Source organism: Artemia sp. Qi Xiang Cuo, chromosome 19, assembly GCF_049724085.1.
Source record: "Artemia sp. Qi Xiang Cuo chromosome 19, ASM4972408v1, whole genome shotgun sequence".
In the NCBI taxonomy this organism is placed as follows: domain Eukaryota; kingdom Metazoa; phylum Arthropoda; class Branchiopoda; order Anostraca; family Artemiidae; genus Artemia; species Artemia sp. Qi Xiang Cuo.
Window position 1 is genome coordinate 20,736,675 of NC_142812.1, and position 23,552 is coordinate 20,760,226.

General features: G+C 34.3%; 1 protein-coding gene across 2 annotated transcripts in view; it reads right to left on the reverse strand.

The window, feature by feature from the left end:
- The window catches only part of ACC (acetyl-CoA carboxylase), a 290,230-nt gene extending 270,775 nt beyond the window's left edge, over positions 1 to 19,455 (reverse strand). For both annotated transcript variants that reach the window (XM_089105579.1, XM_089105578.1), the window contains exon 1: positions 19,432 to 19,455. The gene's annotated coding sequence lies outside the window, so the exon portion shown is untranslated. The remainder of the gene's footprint in view (positions 1 to 19,431) is intronic.
- Positions 19,456 to 23,552: the final 4,097 nt, after the last annotated feature.

Sequence of the window (23,552 nt, forward strand, 5' to 3'; positions counted from 1 at the left end):
CCCCCCCCCCTAATCTGCAAATAAATAGCCCAAATTTGTTTCTAAAGTGTTATATTTTTATCTAACTTTGGTATATTTCGTTAGGATTGAGCGTCAGAGAAACACATTAGAAGAATATTAGGCAGGGGGTGTATCATACAAGTACCGAAAAATCACAAAGTTCTCCTTTTCAAAGGAAATCCTAAATGCATACTACTGCTTCGATGTGGATGCAGCTTGATACACTATAATCAGCATTTATTATCCAACAGCCCATTCATACAATACAAACTGTAATACAAATGTAAATAATCTCGCGTAGCTGCAATAAGACCAGTAGCTCTAGAGACAAAGTACTCTAGAGTACCACCTGCAGCTGCTCAAACAGAGATATTGTGGCAAAAAAAAAATTCGCTAGTTGGAGTGTAAATATTTATTCATATGTCTGAAGACTGGTTGTGAGTCCGTGGGCCTGAGCCCACGGACTCAAGTACCGAAAAATCACAAAGTTCTCCTTTTCAAAGGAAATCCTAAATGCATACTACTGCTTCGATGTGGATGCAGCTTGATACACTATAATCAGCATTTATTATCCAACAGCCCATTCATACAATACAAACATAGGTGCACACCGGTGAAGTCAAAGCCAAGGTCCTCAGCAGCCCGAAAAATCAAGAGGAATTAAAATTTAAAATAATTTTGAATAATTTAAATAGTTTATTTAATTTAAAACAAAATTTTAATAAAACTTTAAACATTCAACATGTGAAATATTAGAAATGTCTCGTAAAAATCGCCGGTGTTTTCAGTGTTGATTTTTTTACAGATATACCCTTCCCTCAACCTCCTTAAAAGTGTCTGCAAAGAGGCATACATAAATTGTCATAATTTTGAAAAAAAGAAAAATAATAAAAACATTTGGCTTAGGTAAGAGTCGATCTAAAACCCTTCGGTGATAAGCTGACGTTTCTACCCATAGACCTAAACAGTCATTAGAAATCGGTTTCGTAGGTTTAATATAGACTTATTCGTCAATTAATATAGACTTATTCGTCAGTTAATATAGACTTATTCGTCAATTAATATAGACTTTATCGTCAAGACAAACGAATCAGTAAGTTGAACTACCGCTTGAAAACATGGACTATTCTCAACAGTACAGAAATGCAGAGAAATATAAACCCAGAACCCAGCGCTTTACACTCGCTAACTATGAAAAAACCCAGTTTATATAGACTCCAAACAGGACTGTAACGAGACTGAGGATTGTGACTTTTTGTAAATTCTTTTACGGTTGAAATATCATTTATGTTTAAACAATTTTTCCGTTTTGTTTTCATTTGTTTTCAAATAGCTTGTGATAAAGAAGTTTAAGTAAGGAGCTACTAGTATTACTAACAACTCACTGAAACACCAATCTGCCTGAGGCCAATAAAGATACGCACACTCATTCTCAATCCCAATTTGTTCAAAGCTTCCCTCTTTACACCCCTCTCCCAGAAGTTTCAATTTCCCTTAAATCCTTCTAAGTCCTCCTCTGCATAATTTGGAGACGACCTGCTTTTGGTTTGGCCATAGATGGTTGACCAAAAAGAACGGTCTTTAGCAATCTGTCATTCTTCATCTGCAGAACGGGTCCTATAGCCATGTCAACCTTTCTTTCATTGTAGCCCTAGAAAGCAGGATAGAACTGTTTGTTTTTTTTGTACAGCTTACTGTCTAAAATATGGTTAGCCAAACCGGTACCCAAAAGAACCCGTAGACAATTCTTTTGGAAAACATCTAACACATCCTCCTCCGTCTTTCGGGTCGCTCACGTTTCAGAACCCCAGTTTACCACTATCATCACTGTAGCTTCCAATATTCTGATCTTGGTCCTCAGACTTATCTACGTATACTCTTCCAGACTTCTACAACTGTGAAAAACACCCTGGGCCTTGGCTATTTAACATCTTCACTTTCTCCATCATCTTTATTAATAATATAATCTGGGTAAGTGACGCTATCTACTTGATCGATCTTCTCGTTCCCCAAGATCACCTCTTCGCCTCAATTAATTCAAAGTCTCAGCAACTTCGTCTTCTTACCATCAATTTTCAAACCTATTCTTGCACCCTGAACCCTCAAAACCTCCAAAGAATCATTCATTTTGCTTCCATTTTCATCTAGTACATTCAAGTCATCAGCATAATCAAAGTCATAGGAGAGTTTTACTTTCCCATTTGATTACATGCTCTCCCTTAACCTCTGTCGTGTTCCTTCAGACAAATTCCTATCAAAGTAATCAGAGAAACCCATTGGAGAGGTTTTAAAATCCTATCAACAGAAATGTAGAATTTTGTACTTTCTTTCCCCAAGAAGAAAGATCACAGATGCGTGTTTATTTTGTTCATTGTTTTTGTTTCCCCAGAGGCTTTGTATCAAAATAATGGCCCTAAAGAGTCGGGATCACTTGAACGAAAGCAAAGAGTTCTAGTACCCTTGTTAAGTGGCTAAAATGATTGTACCACGAGGAAGTGGCATATTCTGCCATTTAACGGCACCAAACTACGATTTTGCCCCAAAGAGGACCAATTTGCTATCGATCGAAAATTCTGAAATCACCAATCGATTTCGAAGTATCAAAAAATGTATATTGAGCTTCCCAATTGCAGAGCAAGCCATGCCACACGGTGGCGCATTTGCAACAGAAAAATCACACAGCCCATATAAGATAAATGGCAACATAGACATTTATTTTAATGTTTCATTTAACTCGTCCATCTAATTTTTCATAAAATTATATTCAGTGATGTATAATTGCACATCAGCTATGGTTAAAAGGGGACAGGGGGTAATTGTGTAGGTTGAGGGAGGGGGCAGATACCTCAAAGAGTGCATTTCAATGCCCAGACGCTCCATGAGTCTTCAAATGAATATAGAAAGAGACGTGCTTGGGGGAAGTAGGAATTAATCTCTCATCTCCCTTCATTTAGATTAAGCCTATATAAGGGTGCTGTGGGGTGACAACTCCCTTCATATTGCAGAAAAATGTTTCTGACAATTATTTTAAAAAATATTTAAAACAGAAATTATTCTGTATATGAGGGGGGTCGCCCCATACTCAACCCCCCTGCTCTTTACGCTAAAGTTTGATTTTTTGTCCCAATGTTTTAAGAACGTCTACCCGAAGACAAGGAAGAAGTGAATAAAAAATATTGTTCAACCCCGATAAAACTTTAGCATAAACAGCGAATGTTGGAGGAAGGGTAGAGCCCCTCATGTACGATAAAATTTCTGCTTGTTTTAAGTTTTAATGTCACTACAAACTTGCTTCATTTTAATTTAATCAAACAGTTCGTGCCTAGAGGTAACGAACTGTAAGTAAGGAGCGACTCGGCCCAATAGCAACCGAAATTCTAAAAAACATAATTTCAATAACAATTGATACACTAAAAAAAATGACTTTTGATAATGATAACAATTATATAAAATTTCTTAAGTTTGATGTTACCCATCAAAAGCTACAAGCCTGAGAAAATTTGCGTGATTTTTCAAAAAGGGGTGAAACACCCCCTAAAAGTCAAGTTACCTTAATGGAGATCACACCATCAGATTCAGCATATCATACAACACTACTGTAGAGGTTTCAAGTTCCTATGTATAAAAATGTTGAATTTTGTATGTTTTGCCAGAAGACCGATAACAGATGCGTGTTTGTCGTTTTTTCCCCGGGGTGACCGTATCAAAACAATGGTCCTAGAAGATCGGGGAAAGGCTCATTCGAACGAAAATCAAAAGTTCTAGTGTCCTTTTTAAGTGACAAAAATATTTGGAGGGCAACTAGCCTCACTCCAATGCCCCTTTTTTCCCAAAGACGCATGATCCAAATTTTGAGATGGCCATTTGATTCAGCATAGTTGAAAGGTCCAATAACCATGCAACTCAGGATGACATGACCCCATAAGCCCTGGAGAAAGAACTGTAGGTTGTCCAATTTACCCACTGCTTACATTTAGCATTTGTTATTGGGAAACAAACGGAAATTGGGGGGGGGGGGAGTAATTTCCAAAGGGGAGAATATTCCGTCGAGAACAAAGTTTACTGGTGGGAATTTTACACGGTGGGGATTTTTTACACGGATTTCCCGGAATGATTTAGAAGACTGATCAGAAATTAAATTAAAAAAAAGCTTTTTCAACTGAAAGTAAGGAGCAACATTAAAATTTAAAAGAAGCAGAAAGTATTCTGTACCGTACATGAGGGGGAGGTGTCTCTTCCTTAATCTTCACTCTTTACGCTAAAGTTTGACTTTTTATCACACATCTTTAAAAAAAACTGCTTAAATACAAAGGACGTTGAATTTGAATGAGAAGTATTTTTAAAGAATTTTAAGACTTTAGCGTAAAGAGCGAAGGCTGAGGCAGGGACAGTCCACCTCATATACGGAATAATTTCTGTGTATTTTAAGTTTTAATATTACTCCTTATTTTCAGCTGAAGAAGCCTGTTTTTTTTTTCAATCAATCCATATATAGGATAACTCGACAAACCCTTACTTTGAAGTCCTACAGCGAAGGCGTTTTTGTAACGTATTGGTTTAGCTACAGGTGTGTTGAGCAGACAGTTTTTTACTTACTAATTGATAAAAATTGAAAATTTCTTTACTTCAATGTAGCCTCTCATCAGCTTTTGCTATTGCTCTAGCAATACATTTAAGATGCCTAATTAATTTTGACCAAGCTGTTAACCAAATCTTTTGCTATTATTGTTTCTTATTTAATTTTTATTTTGCTTTCTCGTAAACTCCTTTCTTGAGAAGATTTGAAAAGCTTCACAAGTCTTGTTCAGCTTTATGAAAGTGATTTGCCCAAAATCGAGTTGGGCTGTTTCACAGCAGAATTGGAGCTTTGCGAGTTTGGCATTACAGCTTTCATATTAAAGTTGGATGAGATAAGGGCTATGGAGCCCGACCGAAACAATGAAATATGAAAAATGCAGTAAACGATTTTGACACTTATTTCATCCCACTGTGCTATATACTATGAAAGGTGTTTGCTATGTTGCCAGTTTCTTCCAGCCTGGCTGAAAGGAATTTTCTGCTTTCAGAGATTGAAAAAATGACTTTTAAAATTTTAGAGACTCACCTGTATGGACTTGCATATTAAAATGCAAGTATAGACTTCGTAACTTTGTCTTCACTGTGTGGAAAGTCTTAACATTTGGAATTCACTGAGAAGCCAAGAGGGCTGAATGCCCTAGCTTCTTATGACTTGTATGGACTTGCATATTAAAATGCAAGTATAGACTTCGCAACTTTGTCTTCACTGTGTGGAAAGTCTTAACATTTGGAATTCACTGAGAAGCCAAGAGGGCTGAATGCCCTAGCTTCTTATGACCCGCCTGAGCGAAGCAATACATGCACGAGCAATACAAGTCAATTTATATACAAATAATATATATATATATATATATATATATATATATATATATATATATATATATATATATATATATATATATATATATATATATATATATATATATATATATATATATATATATATATATATATATATATATATATATATATATATATATATATATATATATATATATATATATATATATATATATATATATGTATTTATAAATACATAAATATTAAATATATAAATAGGCTATTATAAATATATATATTTGTGTAAACTCTTTTAAAAATTTCTCCAAATCAAAAATAACAAAATTATGAATCTGCTTTTGGACGAAAATTTTCGATTAGTGGCCAGATCCATGTCAAAATTGCCCTCACTTTCCTTTGTAATATGATTAATGGAGAAAACTTTTTGCACAAAATAAGTTTTTCCAAAAAAATTAAAGAATTCCATTAAACCAAAAATGAAAAAAAATATAGAATCAAATAATCTACCAAGCATACAACTACCATAAATCAGTATCAATAAATAAATGAAACCCAAAACAAACAGAAATTAAAACAAGTCAAACTCAAAACGAGCAGAAATTAATCTGTGTAGGGTTCTGAACCCTATGCTTTCTAAAAGCTTGAACATAATTTGTACTTTACTGAAAAAATTCAAAGGAATTTACTGAAAAAATGTGCATTGTCAGTTTAATATACATATGCTTAAAATCTTAATAATTTTTTTTTATTTCTTAAAGTTATAAAAGTGAAAACATTAAAAAAAAAAAATTCTTTCTTATTTTTTGTTTCTAAAGGTTCAACTAAGAGGGGTTTTGCTTAATATTTTTGTTCTGTACATTTAAAGGTGAAAAAAGACAAATTTGAAACCCAATAATTTGAAAACTGCATCTGGGATCTTTTTTCGGTGAAATTGAGCGTGCCACAACCTTGTTGAGTATTTGAGCAAAGTACCCATATTTTTTACATTTAATTCGTGATTTTATTAGTTTGAACTTTCCACTTTTTGTTTATTGTCATGGGGAATCGTATAGGGTACATGTATTTTTAATCACGTTTTGAAACAGAATAGGATATAGATATTTGGTAAAATCAAACTTAAAAATGATTTACGTCTCAACGATTTAAGGAATTTAAAATCAAACATATTGAAAATCGCTAAAATGGGGTAATCCTTTATCCCAAATGCGAAAAAATGCAAATTTTAAATCCAATAATTTGATAACACCTCTGAGACCTTTTTACCAAAGCCTGTGAAAAACCCAAAATATGAATAAATCAAATCCAAATCTTATTTTAGAATGCTCAAACAATTTTTGATAATAACTTAAGAGTTTAGACAAAATTGACTCAACAAAAAGAAGGGTTTAACAAATTAAACTAACAGCTGAAATTACTGCAAATAAATAAATCATATTATGTATGATAGACTTAGAAGTCCTGGCAGAAAAACTTCTTTATTTCCTTTAATTTGCTTTAATTATTTAAAATAATTTAATTACTATTTCCTTTAGTACGGTATACATACTTTGTTTGGAGATAATGGGCCTTTGTGGTCTGATTAAAAAAGTATGGATGACCTATAAGAGTGAGAGCTGGCGCTAGTGTTGAAGAAAAAAACCATCAACGCCATCTAGCGTTTGGCAACACTTGACTTTTTCAAATCTTTGCAATCATTTTTCTGTTAGGAACTGAGACTGAACACTACCATTATTTTACCAATTACACTGATTAAATTTATTTGTTTTTATTATTACACTGCAAAAATACCAAGTGTAACCAAACGCTAGTTGGGGTTGATATTTTTTTTTTTGTCAATACTAGCGCCAGTTACCCATACAAATTACCCATAGTCTTTGGACATTGTTACTGGTGTGATTTTGATGTTGTTGCATTGTCTTTTTTTCTCTCCCTCCTTTTTGAAATTTTCATTATTTTTTATTTATTTGTCTTTGAAAACAGATTTCAAAATGTTAATAAATAGTCACTTTTACAATTGTGTGACCTTTACACTGTCAAATCAAAGGTTGTCCCGTTTTTACTTCTTTTTTTTTAGAGACGGTGTGGTCAAAACAGGAACACAAAACAAGACTACCGTATTTTTAAGGTCGAAAGGCTTTATTTTACTGTCGATATATTTCATTTTAAAAACGAAAGAATTAAATAAGCAAATCTGTATCTTCAATTTCTTAACATCAAGTCGACAGTAATCGCAGTCAGGGCAACTGAGCAAATTTTTTAGGCAAACAACAAGTCTGTGGTTTAATAAAAATTTCAACTTAAGCCACAATTTTTCAAGGATGCACTTAAATTTTTGACTGCACAAATTCAGGCTGCACACACAGGGGAAGAAAGGGAAACACTAGTGCTGAAATTGGTCAGAATTTACAAATTCTGATGGTAGCTTTAATGATAAATCCAATGAAAAAATCCAACACTTTAATGATAAATCCAATGAAAAGGCTTGGTTCTAGTTAAAATACAGTGCAGCAAAATTCATTATTATCACGAAAATATTTGTCCAAACAGGGAGAATAAAGAGTCACTCACTGTAATTCGCCAGTTACCTATTTCACTAAATTATTGAAAAATATTGGTCTAAAAATGAATCTCTAATTTCACACACCCATCCCTCCTCCCAATCCACTAAGATTAGGGTCTGTGTGCCCCTATGATTGCAAATATAATTTTCAAATTGTGCAAAATTAAAAAAAAATGTTTATATGTATTTATAATACTTTTCGGGAGGGGGGGGTCAAATTGGCTAACCCCCTCTCCCTGGATCTGGCCCTGTTTATAACCCTATTCAGACCACTTGATGGTGGAAAAATAATACTTCAGAGAAATACTGGGGGGAGTAAGATTGAACCTAAAAACAAGCCTAAGTTACCCTGTGTAAGAGGGTCTTTTTACTCTAAAAGAATAAATACACAGAAAAAGAGAATAAGAGTGCAGCCTAAAAACCGAAAGGGTGATGAGAAGGAACCAAATTCTCCTATGTCAATACTGAATAAACAAAAACAAACCTGTCTTAAAACTGAAAGACTTCCGCACAAGCAGGAATTTATCTTCTGCATATAACATGGGAGGAAGAACCAAAAAAAAGAACACAAATTAGGCCCTTGCAAATCAATAAACTGTGAAAAGAAACTATTGCATTTAGCTAGTCTGTTTTAATTATAGGACCAAATGCAATAGCTTAAAATGAAGCTATATTTTCGTTTTTTCAATCAAAAGTATCGTTTGTTTATAAAAACAAAAGGAAAAAAGATATTGTTTGAATTTAATATTGTCAGAGTCAACCAACTAACATTGGCTAAGTAAAGAGCATTTCCCATGTTTTTTCAGTCATTTTTCAAACAAGGGGGAGTTTTAAAAGCTTGGAAGGGGCCTTGTTTGATTGGAAATTGAAAGTCCTAATACCCTTTTAATGGCTGTAAGTGATTGGAGGGCAACGGGCCCCGTTCCCATGACCCATTTGTCCCTGCAGTAACTAGACCCCTCATGGTTTCAGATTAAAATTTTCAGGTAGTTATTTCACTCAAAACGATCAAAAGGCCCAAAAAATGTGTCTCAAGAGGGGATATCCCTGCAACTCAAGGATGTAGATCCAGAATTATGTAAAATATGTAAGACTAGAGGTAGAAATTAGGCCCATGTTTCCCCAAATCCCAAACACTACATTTACACCAGGCATTACCAATGGCAACCAAATCATAACATCAAGATGCCAATTTGGCTCAGAATAGTGAAAAGATCCCTCTTGTTCCAGGGGCAAGGGTCCTTAATTATAGAAATTGTCCTATTTTACAGATAAGTTTTAGAAGAAAGGTGGGCATGTTGCACCTTTTTTGAATTTTAATCATGCAAGGATTTTTTTATTGAATTGTGGACACCATGGAAAAAAAAGGGAAACAAACCTTGGCGTAGCCAATGTCTTGTTGGCCTCGATTTTTTTTTTTTTTTTTTTTGTTCCTCCTAAACTAAAAGTTCTGATCCCCATCGAAAAATTACCAACTTGATCCCCAAGAACAGGGCATACTTGCCAAACTATATATAAAATTCGTTAATTTTTAATGAAACATACTGACTGCATGCAATGTCTACAGTCAGGTATAGTCACTTGCCCTTAGGCCAGACAAAGAAAAAAATACATGCTCTCTTGTGAGTATCTAGAAGCCGAGTGACTTGTCTGATCTTGATAAGAACTTTTACTCACTCTATAGCATTTATAGTATCAAATCTAAGTTTTCACATTAGCTACTGACTTGCTAGAATTTACCAACACTCAATTATGTACATTAATGTATATAATTGATGTATATATTAACACATTAAGGTATATATTAATCAAAATGCAGCTAAAGGGCTCAAGAATAATAAAGCTGCTGGTATCTGTGGCCTAAGCTGCAAACAGCTAAAATTTGCAAGTCCTACAATGCTTATGTTCCTCCACACCCTATTCTCCATAATCTGGCAAACTGAGATAATCCCCAGAGATTGGCAGAAGGGTGTCATTATCCGCTTATGGAAGAGGAAAGGCTCAAGAAGCGACTACTCGAACTAAAGTGAAATAACTCTGCTGTCAGTCCCCAGAAAAATTTTCTTGGTGACGAGAGCAAGCTGCTTTTATGTAGGACCATTAAACTATCAAGCAGATTTTTATGATTCGACTGATAATAGAAAAAAACTACGGAGTTCCGACGTAAAGCTTTTTTTGCCTTCGTCGACTTTCGTGCTGCGTTCGACTCAGTGAACCAAAAAGCTCTTTGGCGGATTCTAGAATCGACTGGCCTCCCTGAGAAATACTGCAGACTGTTCAAAGCTCTATACCATGGTACAGAGAGCTATGTTGAAGTCAATGGCTGGTGCAGACTGTTCTTCCAAATCATGACAGGAGTGCGTCAATGATGTGCAGTAGCCCCAAAGCTCTTCAATGCCATAATAGACCACGTTATGAGAAAGGCACCATAATGTCTCAGTTTTGGGATCAAGTTTGGAGATCATGTCATCTCAGATGCTGATTTTGCTGATGACCTGGCCATTCTAGCGGACTCCATGGATCAGTTGCTGGGAACGTTTCAGATCTTACAAGAAGAGGCTGCAAATGTGGGACTGCAGATAAACTTGCATAAAACGAAAATTATGGCTATAGAACCGTCTTCTCCTGATATCAATTCTCTGGTTAGTTTGGACAGATCAACTAGCATTGGAATTGTCCAAAGGTTCACCTACCTGGGCTGTACATTTTCCTCAGATGGATCTCTTCTCCTGACCTGCAAGCAAGGATATCCAAAGCATCTTCTGCCAAGGGCAGGCTGAACCGTCACCATTGGCAAACACCAAACGTCACTCATTCAACTAAACTGCATATTTTCAATGCCCTTGTCAGTTCCATAATGCTTTACAGAGCTGAAACATGGCATACATCAGCCGCAACACTAAAGGTCATCAATGTATTCAAGACAAAGAGCCTGAGAAGGATCGAAGGTCTAAGATGGTTGGATTTTATGAGTAATGAGAAGCTGCTGCAGCTCACCAAGCAGTTTCAGGTTTCTACCCAAGCAGCTGAGCATACCTTACAATGGTTTAGACACCTACTTCGAATACCCCTGCACTTACCCACAAAGACGATCTTTGGCTTTGACCTTATGAAAGCTGGTTAGAAGCAACCCCGCGGCCAACCAAAGCCAAAGGAACAATGGTCTGACAGCCTGTTTGTGTTTCTGGCAATGGCAAAATCAGACCGAGCAAAGCACAAACACTTGCACTGGACCAAAGCAGATGGAGGAAGCAGATGTCACTATCTACACCAAGTAGCACCCGGCAGGAGACCTAAGTCAATTATATACATGTATATATTTTCGAACTTTATTTGCAGTAAAGACACAGAGGTAAACTATCAAGAATCAGAACAGGCACGTTATTTCAGAGCTCTTCTATCCAGCAGTGCCAGGCCAAAAGCACCTTTTTCAAATGTCTTGTATGGGAAAATTTCACTTAATTTAAACAACAACAACATCAAGGTTTTCCATCTGTATGATTCAAGAACCCATGTGAACTAGTGGCTGTTCCAACACCCCCAACCCCACCATCATATTATAGCAGAAAGGTGGACAGGTGAACCTTGGAGAAACAAAGTTTCCCATGGCCCTTCCAGTACCACCACCATAGATAACTTTTCAGCACAAATATTGGTAGGTTTTTCTTCGCCAGCTAGCTTGCAATTCACAGAACGAGCACCTTGGGCCAATAGGAAATTATATAGTGATCTGCAGCAGCAAGTATTAGCCCATAGCCTACCCCCACCCATCCTTTTCTCTGTCCTTAACCTAAATTTAAAAAGATGTATTGTGCAAAGATCTTATGAGTTTCATCAGCAAATCGAGTTCAGAGCAGATGCATCCAGGGTAGACCATGAGAAAAAAAGTCTTAGGCCTATCTGTAGAACTCAGACGTTCTATTGAAATAGGTGATATAAACTGGGCTATCTGGCATTGAATAATTGTTCCAAAAAATTCAAAGTACCTGGGTGGCTGCTACCCACACCAGCCCATGGATTCTACAGATGATAGTAGATCCTCTAGCACTCCCCTATTTATTGCAAACACACCAATACTCAACATGAATCACTGCCATAAGGAATTACTCAACCAATAAAAGCAGTAAGCAAGTCCAATTTCTATGCTCAAATAACAAACATGGACCAACTCCTAAAGCAAAACCAATGAGCTAAAGTCTTTGATTCATGCAAAAGACTATGATGTTAAACTCCTAACTGAAGTGTGTCCTAAAAATTCAAGAAACCAGCGACTAGATTCACATGTTAGCCTGCAAAGCCACCATACTATATCCAACCCGTCATCTAATTTTTGCCCAAGTGGATCTCTTGTGCTTATGAAATCCTCTTATGTAATTACTTCCATTGACACTGGATGTCCCTATGCTTTAACTACTTTCTTAGATATCTCAATACCAGAAAACAAAAAATACCCTTCTCCCTTCTGTCAGACTTGAATTCTCTTGAATCATATTTTTACTTTCTTTAAAACCTCATAGATCAGGATTTATCTAAGCTATAAAGCTCAAAACACTTTTCTTGGGCCTTATGTGAAAACTTCTGAAAGTTTCATGTTTATAAGACAATGTTATCTGAGTTCATCTTGGACCCTCTGGAGGCAGGAACAGAAGGAAGCAGATACCTAGAAACGCTTTACTATGGCACAGCTTATAGTCTGAAAATTTAAATCAGGTTAAATCAGGAATTTTTATGTTATTGGGCTTAGAGTACTTTTCCAGACTGGGTTGAAAATATTCTTCAGAAAATTTATTATTTATCTTGTTGTCATGTTGTTTGGGGTCTGATACATTTGACCAACAGGTCCAATGGGTTTTTATCACTTGACTTTTCTCTGCCTTATGTAATCACTACCTTGATTGAGGTCACTTCACTGAATTTGTATTTTTATCACTTATCTTGCTATTAGTAGAGGCTATTCACCTGGAGCAATTGCCTGCATTGAAAAACAAGAATAAAAATAGCATATTTATGCTTTGACATAATGCAATTATAATACTTATGGAACACATTTAAAATAAATAAAACATTTATACTTTATAACCTGTCACATAATTTCAGATATAAAAATATAAACAGATAAAATACAATGAAATAAAATAATTCTGAAATAAGAAATACATGGAGGGTGAAGAAAAAAAGTCTTATAGGGAGCAAATCAAATCAGTAGTCTGAGCAAATCTATCTAAAAAGCTTGTGCTTACTCTTCTACCCAAGGGTGGTGAGGTCAATAACTCAGGACAGCCTGCACTGTGAATGCTTTAATTGATTTCTCACAGCAAGTCCTTAATATTTCTCTCTCTGTCATATTTTCTGCAATTAAATATGAGGTGGTGTATGTCTTCATGCACTCCATATCTGGCAAAGTTGGGGGTTGGGTCATTTTTCATTGGAATAGGGTTGACTTTATTTTTGCATGACCACATCTAAGATGAAATAGGCATGTTGAAAGGATACAGGATGGAAGGTACATTTCTTTTGAAGGCTGCTTATAATCAAAGAGATCTAAGAGCTGGGTATAAGAAGAATGGAGCCAAGCCTCTTCTTCTTCAATAATTATGAAGTGACTGAAGACAGGAATTCAGGACCAGTAATAGGGGTGTGAGTGATGAGGTCCAGTTGGGAGGCTTGTTTGGCAACCAAGTCTGCTTTTTCATTTCCAGCTATCCCACAGTGTGCAGGAACCCATACAAATAAAACTGATATACCCTTTCTTGATAATTGTGTAATCATATTTTCAATCTGGATAGTGACATTTCTTGTTTGGTGTTGCTAGTGTGAAAGGTATTTCAGAGCTAACAGTGAATCAGTACAGGCAATATAGTTCTGACGTCTGACATTAGTTTGATTTGATATGGTTTGAAGAGCAGACTTGATTACCATAAACTCAGCAAAAAAATTTTGGGTTGGGGGGCAAACAGTAGAAAAGAGATAGGGTCTGGGAAGGTATAACAACTGAGCATCTGCATGTTTTTTTTCATCTTTTAGCCATCAGTGTAAACTTTGGTGTAGTGCTGATATTCTACTGTCTTGCCCAGGAAGATAACTTTCATCAGTACTTAGGGTGGCCTTCATTTTTTGTGACACTAATCTTACAAATAATCAATTCACAAATTTCTCTGGAGGCCCTAGAAGAATCATTGTCTCAATTGACAGTCAATTTTCCACTCTTCATGAATTTTTCCTTGCCAAGAAGGCAAATGAATCTATCAAAAGAGGGCATCTCATTTGGCTTAAAATGGGTATTCAGGATTGTGGTGACTATTGATTTCTTTGCAGATAAAGTGATTTTTGCATTTTATCTTTTTTTGCAAAATATCTTGCAATGAGATATCTGCTTCTGGAGTGAAGTGACTGGATCTCCAGTTCACAGTAAATTGCTGCAAGAGGAATTGACTTCAGGCAGCCAAGGGCTCTTCATGAAATTGCATGAAGGGTAGTTTTAAGTTTCTATGAGAGACCTTTCTTAGCTGATCCATGGTCTATTTTGTATATCACCACTGACCTAACAATAGTTGAAGCAAAGACTGTGGGGGCTCCTCTTCTTCTAAGGCAAAGTCTGTTTTTTCATTAACAAAGTTATGTCTCTGTTTTAGACTACCAATCAGCTCATCCAGAAGGAGTTTTTGTGTCAGTTTTGGGTCAAAGACAACTCCTAGGAAACATGCATGTTCTGCAGCTACATTCATATTCCCATTTAGTTTCACCAGAGGTTTGAAGGCAGCTAGGCTTTGCAGTTTATGGATGAATAGACTAAGTGATATATGGAAAAAGAAAACAATATTATTTTTACTTACCCAAATTGAAAAAATATCTACTACCTTTTTGGAGGCTGCCTATGAGTATAGAGGGTCTCTCCCTACAACTACAGCAACAATGTTGTCAGCATACAGAAAGAGCTTTGGACCAAGGACATCATCTAGGCCTATATTTAAACTGAGAAAAGTAGTGTGCTCAGAAGAATCCCTTGTGGGAGTCCAACCTCAAATGTTTTTTGTTAAACTAAGAGTAGGAGCCCCCCCCCCCCCCAAAGAGGTCTGAACTTCCCTACCAGTCAAGAATAGGTCAATCTAATTTAACAATAGGTCTGTTAAACACAGTATAGCACCAGCTTTCCAATTAATTGTAGCTCAATGAACCTATCTGGCAAATTTTTAAACATCAAATTGTGAACTCTATCAGGGCCAGTTGCACCAAGCTGGAGCATTGAAATGGTGTCCTTAACTTCCTGAAATCTCAAATGGGGAAAGTACCATATTTATGACTAGGTTGGTGTAAAATATATTAATGTATCCAATAATTTAATTTCAGAAACCTCTCTAAAAAGAGATTAAGTTTCCCATTAGTTGAAGATTCCATTGTGCTTCCCATCTGAAATTCTTTAGGGATCGATTTTCTTCTTTTCTACCCCCACAAAACCTGGAATTTTCTCCATAGATCTTGAACAGTGTTGGCAAAAATTGTCCTCAATGAGCCTTCTCAACCTCTCCTGTGTCTCAGTCTTTAGTTTGTTTGTTTTTATTCTGCTGTCTTTTGATTATTAATTATTCTATCCTCAATTTAGACCCATTATTTTTTGCCTTTTTCTTCTCAAGGTAAGCTTTCATTTGCTATTCCATCCAGAAGTAGAGTTCTATTTTTTGGGGGGAAGTTGTTTGTAGCCAAATACTCTCTCTAAGGATGATACAATCTCCAAAGTAATTTTAGTGGATTCAACCAAACTCATCACTTGTCTCAATTTCTGAGGCTTTGTGGTCTAAATCATGTTTCCATGAACTTCAGAGGTCATCTTAGAATTTCCAAGAGTTCATTGGCTGGTCTATGACCTAACTACAGTAGCATATTTAGGATTTCCATTTGCGGAGAGGGAGGACAAGCTAAAAGCAACTGGAAGTCCAGAAACATACCAGCAACTAATTAAATCAATGTCATAGTCCCGTTTTTACCTTATTTATTACCAATTCTACTAAAAAAAATAGAATAACGAGTTGGTAATCTTTGAATCAGATACAAAACAACATAAGCACTTTCAATGCAATATCACAATTACATGGTGCTTAAGGTCTATCCAGGGTAGTTGGAAATCTCAGCACAAACATGCATAAGCTCCCAGTAGCATTTCTTCTATGCAAGGATTGTGAATTTGGTTACTCAATATTTGCTTTTGCCATACCTAGATCCTGAAGGTTGTAATCATTTATTATTAACTTTTGCATCCTAATAAATAACAATAAAAAGCCACATAATGGCTTGGAAACAGAGATATATTAAAGCCAGAATCTTGAATGGTCAACTCTGAAAAGTTTCAAAGATTGTTGTTTTCAATAAGTTTATGGAGAAATTTTAGACTTCTAGGGAACATGCAAGATATTTCTTATGAGGCAAATGTCAACAGAACAAACACTATCATTTATGATATATAGTTGTTGGATACTAGTGGGTATTTTTTATGCATTTCAGCAAATTAATCATTAGAAATATACAGGTAATCTAGCACTTGGTTTGAAGTAAAAGCATAAGCATTATCTGCAATTAAAAACACAGCTTTGTCTATTTCTAGGGATTAAAAGTAAACTCCATGACAGTTCAAATTCAGATGCTTCCCAACAAATTAAGAACTAGTGTTAGTTGAATGTGGATTTTATTGTTATAAATAGGCCTAGGTATGTTTTGAGCATAATACTTTTGAAAAATTTATTTATAAACTAATAGTATGGTTTTAACCACTTTCCAAAACCCTTTACCACTGTCAATAACTTCTTTGTGTGGTTACACAAATATGATAGGCTACCTATTCACTTTCATCCTAGCAAAATTATGTTGCAAACTGCATATTTACAATAATAGTCTAGGTTATTAGATTAATAGATTATTTTACAGCAACTGCTCATCAAGTAACAGGAAGAGATAAGGGTAAAGTTCTAGTGGGCCTTATAATTTATCTAAGATGAAAGTGGAAACGTCATTTGATGCCTTTTTTATACTCTTTCGTAATTCAATAATTGCTTCTGGGGCTAATTGCATCTTGAACCCTTAAAGGGGCCCTGAAGGTATTTTATATGAATAATGAAAGAGCATAAAAAACCATCAATGATGTTTTCACTTTCATCCTAGCTAAATTATTGGCTAAATTTCAGCAGTTCATATTATTGACTTAGAAATAAAGTGAACATAACACTTGATGCCTTTTTTTATGATCTTTCCAAATATAATAATCATTTTTGTCAAAAACAAATTTTACCCCCACCCCTATATATAGGGTAAAAGACGTTTTTTGGGGGGGGGGGAAAGACCAATTTTCTTTGGCAACCACAAAAAATAGTAATGGGTTTTTGGACCACCCCTTTTTTCTACAGCATGATGCAATGTGAGGGTAGTAACAAGATAATTTGTCAGCATAAATTAAAAATGCAGTCTGTTCTGAAAAACAATTATAAAGAAACTTTACATTTAAAATTTGTTACTTATAAAACGGACACCAAGCAATAAAAGTTACATTTCTAGAATCAGAAGAAAATCAGCTTTCTGTTAATATGTGAATAAAAAGAGGTCCCTGTAGGTAAGTCATCAGCTAAAAATTTCAAGTGTTTGATCTTAAATAGTTTTAATAATAATCATATTGATGCATAGCTTATATTTTTAGATTTTCATTAATATATACAATTCTTCTCAATTCCTCTTTGGTAACAAGGTGTGAGGGTTTTAGTTTCATATAATTTTGCTCAATTTGATACTATTTTTTACCCTACCTATTTGGGGTATATATTTGCACATTAGGGGGGTTGGGGTAAAGTTTATTTCTGATGCAAGTGAGAGGTAAGTTTAAACTTTAACCCTACCCCCCCCCCAATGTGAAAATATATACCCTGAATTGGTATATATAGGGGTGGGGTAAAATTCATTTCCAACAAAAAAGGTTATTATATTTGTAATGAGCTAAAAAAAGGCATTAAGTAGTATGTTCACTTTATTTGTAAGTCAATAATATAAAGTGATATCCCCCATATAGCTAATATAAAATAGTATAGTTTATATATAGAGAAAAAAACCTTAGCTGATCATTATAGATTTTTTTTTTTTTTTAGCTGACTAGGTGGCTAAAATTGATGGAAGTGTAGCCTATATATAGGAATCTTTAAATTTGCCAACCAGTTGGCTATCAGATCTCATCTCTATTTGAATTTCAGTCTGAATTAGCCAATTAGTCAGCTAATAATAAAATTATATAGGATAAAAACTATTAAATTAGCTAGCCAGTTGGGTATTAATACCCAGGTAACTAAAATAAACTTTAGTTTAAAATAGCCAACTAGTCAGCTACAATATCTAAAACACTTGTGGAATCAGCTAACTAGTTGGCTATTAAGATCCCAGGTACATATAAGTTTTAGCAGTGGCAGATCCAGGGGGTGTGCACTCCCCTCTAAAGTAGTCTAATGTAGTGAAATTTATTCAATTAATACAAAATTGGGTAAATTTTTACCAAATCATTATTGACTAACAAATAAAGTGAATATACCACTCAATGCCTTTTTTATGCTCTTCACAAATATAATAATCATTTTTGTTGGAAATGAATTTTAGCTGCCCACCCCTATATATACCAATTCAGGGTATATATTGGCTCATTAGGGGGGTGGCACATTAGGGGTATAGGCTATTCACTTTATTTGTAAGTCAATAATATAATTTGGTAAAAATTTACCCAAAATTGCATCAATTAGACTTACTCCTAATGCAAGTTTATTGAATCCACCTATTTCCCCCCCCCCCCCTTAAAAAAATCCTGGATCCACCCCTGAGCTTTAGTTTAAAATAGCAAACTAGTCAGCTGTCAACAAAGTTTTTAATACACAGTAGAATTTGCTAACTAGTTGGCTATTAATGTATCAGCTATATACATAGGCCTATGTTTAGTATATACATTTTTCAATAACTTAACTAGTGTTAATAACTTCTTTGTGTGGTTACAAAAATGAAATACCTTTGGGGCCCCTTTAAGGGCTAAAGATAAAATTAAACCCAAAAGCAATTCTTAAATTATGAAAAAGCATAGAAAAAGGCATCAAATTATTTTTTCACTTTCATTTAGCTAAATAATAAGGCCCACTAGAAATTTACCAAAAAAAAGGTCCTACTAGGCCTATAGTAAACTGGCCTATAGGCTACTGAGAATTTGTAAAATAAGCTCTAATGGAGGGAGGAGGTGTAGGAATTTATGTAGATAGAAAAAGTAGACCAATAATTTTAGGAATGAGATATGCAACTATTTATGATTAGACCTAGGCTAGGCCTATCTAAAGTAGGGATACTATGAAGTCCATAATATTTTGGACTTCCTTCAATAAGGCGTCTGCATTTAAAGTTACAAATATTTTTTTCCAATAATGAAGGTTTACTGCAGGTAAAGTGACAATGAATTATTCAATAATTTATAAATATTAAATCCTTCTCACCTATGACCAATTACAACCTTCTTAATTTTTAAATATGTTTGCTATAAAAATTCTTCTTCGACGAGTTTGGCTTTTTTGTCAATTTGATAATTTTCCACTAACAAAGAGCTGAATCAAAAATTACTTTCTTGAAAAAGAATTAACCTAAAATTCAAAAGGTAGAAAATCTGGGAGAATTTATAAACTATTTTTCTAAATAGGCATGGGTAAATCCTCATAGTCTTTAATTCTGGTCTTCACAAACAGACGTTTTATCAAATTCCTGAATTCCTTTAAGCCAGTCTCCATTTGGCTGATTCTACAAATCTGCACCGCCAATCTGCAAATTTTATTTCAATGGAGACTTCTTTTCCGGCTCCGCATTGGCAGTTTGCAGATACTGCGACCTTCAACGTTGCTTTTTCTTCAAGATGTCAGAATGGCAGAATCTGCCAAATGGAGACTGACTTTTTGAAATTTGAATTAATCCTTAAGATAAGATAAGGGTTTATTCCAAAAACAACACAACACAAACAAAACAAATGACCTTCCTTAAGCTAACGCTTGCTCGGAAGTATTTACCCTCTTAAAATTAACACTTATAATAACATAATAAAGAGAAAGAAGAGAGAAAAAAAGAGAAAAAGAAGAAAGAAAGAAAAAGAAAAAAAGAAGAAAAAATGAAAATCTTACACTCACTCGGCTCCTGGTCGAAATAACCAAAAATCAATACTTCACATACTCCAAAACTTCCCGCCGCCATCCCATAAATAATAAATAAAGAAAAAAAAAAAATGAAAAAAAAAAAATATATAGGAAAAACGGGTTCCGGGCAAACCTGAGAGTGACTCAACTATACCACCCTTTAAACAAATTTATGCAAATTCATACCTATGGAGACAAAGTGTTTTAAGGTCCCGACGGAATTCACATAGATTCGCTGAGCTTTTTAAAGAAACAGGCAAATTATTCCAGACAACAGGCCCCACATGACGTATTGAAAATAGCAATCTAGTGCTAGTAACTTGAGGTGTCCGTATATCTCTAGCATGACGAGTAGGATAATTGTGTACCTCATCACCATAAATAAATAAATTTAAAAAATTTTAAAAACACTTGGGAACCAAATTAGAAAAATACTTAAACATAAATAACCCATGGTAAAACTTTCCAAGACCTGACAGAGGGATAATATTTAACTGTACATATTGGGATCTAACCGAGGTTCTCCGATTATCTCCGGACAACACTCGCAGTGCCATATTTTGTATCACACGTAACTGCTGCAAATGCACTGAAAATGTGCTAGACCATATACTCATACAATATACTAAATACGGGTGAACTAACGAAAAATAAATCAATCTCAAAACAGAATCCTGGAAAATATTTTTTAACTTTCTCATCATTCCAACATTTCTTGCAATCTTACTACTAATAAAAGAAGAATGGTTTTTAAAACTCAGGCATTCATCCACAATATAAACAAGGTATCGTATAGTATTTATTTGCTTAATTACATAATTCTCCATTTGTAAATCCACAACCCAAGGGTAAAAATTTGATGATGTACCATAAATAATAAAACTTGATTTACTATGGTTTAACAAAAGCTTATTCACTCTCATCCACTTATCTATACCTAACATACCTTTTCTCATTATCTCTATTAAAACAGATTCAGTCTTTGCTGCGGCAGTAAAATGGGTATCATCTGCAAAACTAGGAATAATCGCCCTACAATTAGAATGTGCACTATCTAACAAATCCAAAACAGAAAATCGTAAGTCGTTAATATAAACCAAGAATAAAGGAAGACCTAAAATAGACCCTGTGGAACACCATAATCAACCATTCTTTCACCAGACCTCACATTAGAAATTTCAACGCACTGGGTCCTACCTCTCAAACAAATTTCAAATAACTTCAACGCATTTCCTCTAATTCCACAATTTTCTAGCTTCATAATTAAAATTTCATGGTCAACTGAATCGAACGCTTTAACAATATCTAAAAAAATAGACGCCACCTTAACCTTGGTCCAAAGCATCATGCACAAACGTCGTCAAAAATAAAACTGCCTGTTCGGTAGACATCCCCTTACGAAAACCGAACTGATTAGAATGGAAAAAGATAATATTGTCCAAAAACTCAGATACTCTAGAATTAGTCAGTTTTTCTACTAGCCTAGATATAACAGAAAGGAGGGATATCGGTCGATAATGATTCACATTTTTCCTATCATCGCCTTTAAATAAAGGTATTACTCTGGCACTTTTAAGACACTCTGGATATATACCACATTTAAAACTAGCATAAATCAGGTACAAAATTTGTTGCGATATCACAGAAAAAATTTACTTGAAAACCTTTGTTGAAATAAAGTCTGACCCGGATGCACTGTTTCGCATACCTTCCACCACATCACACAATTCTTTTTCAGTAACCGGTCGCAAGTACATAGAAACGTCACTACTTTCAGGCAAAACTGAGTAAAAACTTAAAAAGAATCATTTTTTGCTTTTTAAAATTCGAAAACATTTCGACGACCTTTGCCTAAAACTGAATAATTTGCCTTCAATTCCTCCTAAAGTGACTAAATATTTTTGGATAACATTTGTTAGTTTAAAATTAAGCATTGATTGGAATTTTCCAATTGTTCTCTATTTCTCAAAAATTTATATGTTTTTTGAACAACAGCAAGGTTAAGAATTTTGAAAAGATCTTTCGCGCGATAAAATTAGCATAAGGCATAAAAGGAAGAGGAAGAAATTTTAAAGCTGCATGGAGGTTTCAAAAGTAGATTAGTAAAACACTTCTTGTAAAATGAGCACAACGCTCCTTATAAGTTGTCCTTTCGTCAAATTTTCGTTACCACGTGAAGACTAAATGCTGAAGACCCATATCAACTCGTGAAATAGATTGTGATTTTTTTGGAAGCTCATTGAATAACATTATTTTTAAAATTTTACTACCACTTCTGTTTGCTATTAAGATTTGTTTATTAAGACTTATATACAAATGAATGTGCATTGTCAGTTTAATATACATATACTGATATTTAGTAATCAAAATGTTAATAATATTTGATTTATTAAAGTTATAAAAGTAAAAACATTTATATTTTTTCAGTAAAGTGCAAAATATGTTCTCGCCATGGGAAGGCATAAGAATTTTGAGCACTATTCATGTTAGTCTCTGCTCGTTTTAAGTTTGACTCGGTTATTTGTTGCAATTTCTGTTCGTTTTGGGTTTCATTTATTTATCGATGCCGATTTGTGGTAGTTCCACGCTTGGTAGATTATTTGATTTTATTTTTGCTCAATTTTTGTTTAATGGAGTTCTTTACTTTTCTTTGAAAAACTTATTTTGTGGAAAAAGTTTTTTAATTATTTTTTTGAAAAGATTCTCATAAGCTTGCTTTCATTCGATACTATTGACGTCTTAGTTCAGTAGTTTGTTTTATTTTCCTATGTTTTGTATAAGAACTGTTGAAATTATTGAAGATATTATCGATTTCTTTTTTTGAAAAGATCCTCATAAGCTGGCTCTTATTCGATACTATTGACGTCTTAGTTCAGTAGTTTGTTTTATTTTCCTATGTTTTGTATAAGAACTGTTGAAATAATTGAAGGTATTCTCGATTTTTTTTGAAAAGATCCTCATAAGCTGGTTCTTATTTGATACTATTGACGTCTTAGTTCAATAGTTTGTTATATTTTTCTATATTTTGCATAAGGACTTTTGAAATTATTGAAGGTATTATCAATAATTTTTGAAAAGATCCTCAAAAGCTTGCTTTTATTTGATACTATTGACATCTTAGTTAAGTAGTTTGTTTTATTTCGTTTTTTTTTATTTTTCTATCTTTTGTATAAGGACATTTGAAATTATTGAAGGTATTATGGATATTTATTGAAAAGATCCTCATAAGCTTGCTTTTATCCGATACTATTGACGTCTTACTTAAGTAGTTTTTTTATTTGCCTATGTTTTGTATTAGGACTTTTGAAATTATTGAAGGTATTATAGATATTTATTAAAAAGATCCTCATAAGCTAGCTTTTATCCGATACTATTTGCGTCTTAGTTCAGTACTTTATTTTATTTGTCTATGTTCTGTTTAAGGAATTTTGAAATTA